General features: G+C 44.6%; 1 protein-coding gene across 16 annotated transcripts in view; it reads right to left on the reverse strand.

The window, feature by feature from the left end:
- epb41a (erythrocyte membrane protein band 4.1a) overlaps positions 1-509 on the reverse strand; it is a 63583-nt gene extending 63074 nt beyond the window's left edge. For all 16 annotated transcript variants that reach the window (XM_039819595.1, XM_039819594.1, XM_039819593.1 and 13 more), the window contains exon 1: positions 359-509. The gene's annotated coding sequence lies outside the window, so the exon portion shown is untranslated. The remainder of the gene's footprint in view (positions 1-358) is intronic.
- Between the last annotated feature and the right edge of the window lie 6112 nt (positions 510-6621).

A 6621-nucleotide genomic window follows, 5' to 3' on the forward strand; every position in this document is an offset into this window, starting at 1 on the left:
ACCGTGCGACTGCCGCCCCCTCCATCGCTGCTGGACAACATGGAGAAAAAACAAAAAACCACCCCCTGTACACCTTATGATTTCTGATATAGCCTACCAAACCATTTACAACGTTAGCTACAATTTATTCTTTCAATACATTCATTTTGTAAGAAAAATTATGAAAATCCTCGCTGTACATATAAGATGCATTTACAACACTTTATCCCGGGTTGCGGACGGGAATGGAAGCAGTGCGCGTGAAGAGTGGAACAATAACAGTGGCGGTAGGTGTACCTGTCTGCAAATGGCGCTGAATGTGAAAATGTCAACAAACGGAGCGTGAGCAGCTGCCAGCGTGCTGGCCGCAGACACTCACCCTGTGTTCAGAAGAAAAAGATGCTCCGCGGTCACTAGTCCCGTCCGGCTTCAGACGAACAGAGCGGGGATTCACGAGCGGTTCCCAGCGGCTTTAACAATGTGTTGAGGTACCAGCCGAGCAGACGGCGCGCGGTGGGTTCCTGCGCCCTCAGTGTTGTCTGACAGACAGCCAGGAGAGGCGCAATATAATCATAATGCATGAACCCTCCCTAGCTGTGCTCAGCCGCTGAAGCTGCACACTATAGTTTTTCTCAGTGATAGTTAATAGTGATAAAAAAAGATAGTAGCCTAATTGAACCTTGAGTTCAACTTTTTATTTTTTTGTCAAACTCTTGGTTTAAAGTGCTCATATTATGCTTTTTGGCTTTTCCCCCTTACCTTTATTGTGTTATATATCTTTTTTGTGCATGTTAAAAAGTGAAAAAGCCCAAACTCCACCCCAAAGGGACTTACCATCTCCAACAGAAAACATTGTCCACAAACTGGTCCAAACAGCTCTATTGTAGTCCAGCCTTTACTTCCGTGACGAACGTGCGTCACTTTGTAACAAAAAGACCCAGAAGACGAGGTCATAACAGTTCACCTCTTGTTAAGTCTTTATCCATGACGTTCCACTTCCGGGATTGCGCCGTTGCCGACGGAAATCCCACCGGATTTCACTCATTTAGGCCAGATATCCGTTGCCTATAGGCTTTCTTTGTGTTGGCGTTCTAAACTGCGGTGGATTTCTGAGGACTAGGGTTAACTGGTCCTCAGATCTCTGCAGGGTAAATCCAGACAGCTAGCTAGACTATCTGTCCAATGGGAGTTTTCTGTTACACGACTAAAACTACTTTTGAACGTACACATGTTCCACCAAAACAACTTCCTTCATGAGGCTATTTAGCAGAGGCACCGTGGCTCCGTCCGGTGCTTAGCGCCGTCCCCAAAACGATTATGATTGGTTTAAAGAAATGCCAATAAACCAGGGCACGTTTTTCTCCCATCCAGGAATGCTGTGTGGGCTAGCCAGACCCTCCTCCGCAGCGCTGTGAAGGAAGGTCTGGCAGTGCGAGTCTACCTCTTGTGATATTAAATTCAACACGTTTGTAACAGTAAAATATTATATATATATCTGATCTGTGGACTGAATCACCAAGACATTAGTGATTAAAAATCACTTCCTGTAGAGAAATGGCTGAAAAATATGTGAAATCAGCAAACTTGTTTCTTTCTGTTGTCATTTTCAGCCGTAACTGTAAAGATATTCAGTTAAACCCGTAGGTCCAACCTATCTGTGGTCTCTGCTGTCTTATTTTCTGTCCCGTGTTGCTTTGCTAGCGTCTTTGATAAACCAAATCAAGTTTGGGTGGTGTGATTTTCTTTAGTCTGTGGACCAACAGGTAGATTAGCTCTCCAAGCTAACGTTAATCCAAGTGTTGACATATGAAAGCATCAAACATGCCTTTTAGGCAAGGCGAGGCAAGGCAAGGCAGCTTTATTTGTATAGCACATTTCAGCAACAGGGCAATTCAAAGTGCTTTACATAAAACATTAAAGAGCAGTTAAAAACAAATAAAAGCAGATAAAATACAAGAATAGAAGTTACAGTGCAGTATAAGAAATTAAACATTAAAGAGCAGTTAAAAACAATAAAAAATATAAAACCAGATAAAATACGAGATTTTAGCAATCCTTGCCGTTCCCGTTTAGATGAACTAGTGCAGTGCCCGTTCAAAATGGCCTCCAGAAAGTTGCAGGGAGCTAAACAGATCTATTGCTGCTTGTAACTTTCTCCAGAAGCATTACTGTGAAATAACTTACAGAAGGCTCTCAAAGCAACCCACCCATGTACTACTACTGACTTACTGAGCACTTCTATTTCAGAGGAAAACATTGAACTACTACATTTACCCAACACAGAAATATTACTGTTGTGTTGCAAATTCAGATTTTACTTACAAAATATCACAATTAAAATATGATTATTATTCATTAAACTATCCAGCATTATATTGGAGTTGAAAGCTCCACCTTGAACAGACGTTAAGTACATTTAAGTACATTGTGCTGATACACAGCAACAGGCGGCTTTCTCATACGGCATAGGTAAAGGGCCTCGTGAAGTTGTGTGTAGTTTATTTTTTATAAAACTCAAGCTGTAACACGCTCATCTAGAGATTCGGCGTGCCGCTTATTTTTTTTTTCCCGTGTAGCCGTCACACATCCAGGTAGTATTAGGCGATGTGACCCGGGCCGGGGGAAGCAGGGATCCTGGCTCAGCCTGCTGGGGAAGCCGCTACAGCGCACGGAACGGCCAGAGACATGTGCACAACCACCGGCAGCAAAACAACCTGGAGCTGGAGAAACTGTGCTGGTGAGCTCGAGAGCCTTGGCGTTTATCTCCCATGTTTGTGTACGTTTATTTTCAAAATTTGCATGTAGGGTAGTCTGTTGTGAAGAGAGTAGCATCTTATAAAGTAATGTTAAAGCATGGATATAATTAGCAGAGGTATTTTGTAACATTCTCAGTGTTATAGGCTAAGTTAGTTGGCAAACTTACAATTTGAATTGGCAGAGTGACGATGCACCTGACCTGGATATCCAATTGTGAAGAAGAGTTTGGGTGTAAGGTGTAAGGCTATATCCGTACGGTCAGAACCACACGGGTGAAATATGGAGGTATTAATTTAAAGCCTGCTGGAAGATATCCTTGATTGAACCCAACTCCCACAGCTGCACACAGAGGTCGCTTAGGATTTTTGTAAATACTTATGTGCATGGATATATTAAACAATAGAAGGTCCATTTGTCATTATAAAAATGTGCTTCAGCAGTATGTAGGCTATACACTGAAAAGGTTTCCAATGTTTCCCACTTGAATGTGCACAAGATTTGAGTATTAGTGTCTTTTCTAATACCAAAATCCTGGGATGGGTACAACAGCTCTAATAGGAACAAAATAGCCAAGCTGATGGATGCAACATCCAGCCTGTAAGACAGCGCGTAGGGCATACTCACCCTGTTACACACCCTTTGGTTTCCCTTCATTTGCACAGGAGGCAAGTGTATTTGTGGAAGCAGCCAATGGGAGCAGTGCAGGGAGCAGCCTGCTTCAATCCCAACTCAGAGCTGCTGTTGATGGCAGATCCCCACCATCAGTAACCAAGGATCCCTGTGCCATAAAAATCAATGCATCCATTTTCACTCAGCATCAGTGAGAGAGGAGAGCGTGTAGGCGGAAGTCATTTGAATTAATTAATTTAAATGTGAATTCAGGTCCCCGTTCAGTCTTTAGCTGTTATGATTCCACAGCGAGGTACAATCCCACTCGTGTTTGGCCGCTATTTGTTACATAACAGACTGTAGTAGGCCTACATTCTGATCAGATCTGGCAACACTTAGAACCTTTAATGATTAACAAGAATGCAATCTTTTAGGAAGAGGTTGTTGCTACAGCATTCTGTAGAGGAGGGAATTACCCAGGTTCTTAAAGGAATAGTTCAATGTTTTGGGAATTATGCTAATGTCTCTGTGAGAGTGAGATGGATGTGGAAGGCTGCTGTGTCTCGAACTTCTCCGCAACTTTGCTCTTTTTTGTTTCCATCTTTTACTTATTTAGAGTTTTTTACAACATGCGCAAAGCCAAAGCGAGCACTATCATACGGTATGATAGAGAACTACTTTTGCACATTAGATCGTTGGTTGACAGCCTTTTTTTCACCACGACCAACAAACAATGGGGAATTTTCATGGCTGGGATTATCTGACACCAGCCGAGCGAGATATCACCAACACATCAGTTGTGCTACGCGTGGAGGTAATACGCTCCACCATGTTTACACTCCTTTCCAAAACGGATATGAGGCCCTCCCCGGCCCTCCCGTCGGCAAATCAGATCACGTCTCATTTCTGCTTTTGCCTTCCTAGGCAGGAACGCAAACATGACCCAGTGGTGGCACAAACCATTCAGCACGGGTCCGGCCTATAAGACTCAGCTCTACGACACTGCTTCAGCATGACAGAGTGGTGTGTGTTTAGGGACAACACTATAGACGCATACACGGAAGCGGGTTTTGGCTACATCGGCAAATGAATCAATGAAGTTGTACCAAGAATTACTGTACGGACCTTCCCAAATTAGAATCCCTGGGTTAACAGTAAAGTCTGTGCCCAACATAAAGCACGGACCTTCAAGTTTGGACTTAAAACTTCAACACCAGAAACATGTGGGCTGAACTAAGAACCATCACAGACTACAAAAGGAAAATCAGCAGTGCTGAGGTAATGTCTGCATCTCTCCCAGATGAGCTGAACAACTTCTATGCACGCTTTGAGATCAACTCTGCAGCTGAGAAAGTACAAAAGGCCCAGGGCCGCTGCTCACTAATCATATGCAGGATGGATGTGTGCAGATCTTTCAAAAGGATGAACCCACACAAGGCACCTGGACCTTATGGCAGCTAAATGTACAGCTAAAGTTAATGTTAGCTGCCCTACAGCTGTCAGAGTAGCTTTGACTTCATATATTACCTTCTAACAGCTGTATTCTCAGTAAGGTGACAACCTGCAAGAAACAGGTTGTCAGCCTTGTGGCTAACACTTTTGTTACTTAGTTTATGACTAATCGTTTCAGATGTGCTTTCTGACATGATGTCATTGTGCTAACCGAGCACCGTTAGCCTTTACAACAGAGCCGCTTCAATACACTTGTTAGATCATGTTTCAGTCCAGAGTTCTCTGTTGATTTGTTTGTGTCGCTGTGTGCTCGTGGTGGAAAATGATAGTAAACAGAGAGCAGGAGTCGGAAATGCAATGCGCCGTGACGCCTACCCTACCATACCCTTTCAACGCCAGGCTAATGTGGCCTACAGAGCTAGCGGACAGAATGTGTAACAACAACCACATGCTTATAGCGGCATTGACAATGCATAAGCCTGAGTAGTGTAGTACATATTAGTAACAGGCTGCATTTGAGCATTAAATATTTGAATATTATTTGAATAGTTAAAAAAATAACAAATTAAATTCGAATGGTATTATAGAAGAAGACTGACGCTCTACTTCACAGACATTTTCAACCTGTCACTGCTCCAGTCTGTTGTCCCCACGTTTCACTACTATTGTCCCTGTCCTAAAAAATGTGTCTCCACCACATCCTCCACTCTGACTCTCAACACTGGCGCGCCCCAGGGCTGTGTGCTCCGCCCTCTCCTGTAGTCCCTGGTAACGAATGACTGCATGGCCTCACACAGCTCCAACACGTCATAATGTTCACTGACAACACGTCCATCATCAGCCTGATCGACGACAAGGTGGCCTACAGAGAGGAGGTCAGAGCCCTGACATCTTGGTGCCAGGACAACAACCTCCATGTCATCGTCAGTAATACTCAGGAGCTGATTGTGGACTACAGGAAGCGACAGAGAGAAGGGCACGCCCCCATCTCCATCAATGGGACTACAGTAAAGAGAGTCAGCAGCTTCAGGTTCCTCAGGGGTCACATCAGTGAGGATCTGACCTGTGCTCACCCCACCGACACCATCATCTACTGCTAGACAGCAGCTATTCTTCCTCTGCAGGCTGAGGAGGTTCAGCATGGACTCCAGGATACTCTGCAACTTCTACTGGTGCACCATCAAGGGTTACCTTACTGGCTGCATCACCGCCTGGAACCGCAGCACTGCCCTCAACCAAAGGCTCTCCAGATAGTGGAGAAACAGTTCATCACCAGGATAGAGCTGCTATCCAAGGAGGACCTCTAAACCAAGCGGTGCAGGAAGAAGGCTATGCGGATTATCACATACCCAAACCACCCCAGCCACAAACTGTTCTGCCCGTTGCCGTCTAGCAGACGATACCGGAGCATCCGGTCCTGCAGTCCTGTCTCCGCCCATCCCCTTATATGGTTTGCACTTCCTCTCTTGTTAGTTTCCCCAGAGCCTGTCTATGGAGAGCCTGTTCACTCCCTATCTCACTCCCTATTAGCCCCATTGTACCAACCCGGAATTTTCCAGAGTGGAAGTTCTCCCCTTATTAGACATTCTCTGTTTTCCCTCCAGTTCTGTTCTCACCTGTTCCCAATTGTCTCGTTAGTTGCCCTCCGTTTCTGCTCTCACCTGTTGCTCGTTACTGTTTTGTCCAATCCTCTATCTTTCTGTCTATTGGTCTGTGTATTTCTACACCTCTGTGTTCCTTTGTCTCTTGTTGGTTTGTCTCACTCTGTTTGTCCTGTGAGAGTCCTGTTCGTTTGTAGTTGAGAGTTTGTCAGTTGTAGCGTCA

The sequence above is a fragment of the Perca fluviatilis genome, chromosome 13 (assembly GCF_010015445.1).
Source record: "Perca fluviatilis chromosome 13, GENO_Pfluv_1.0, whole genome shotgun sequence".
Classification (NCBI taxonomy): Eukaryota; Metazoa; Chordata; class Actinopteri; order Perciformes; family Percidae; genus Perca; species Perca fluviatilis.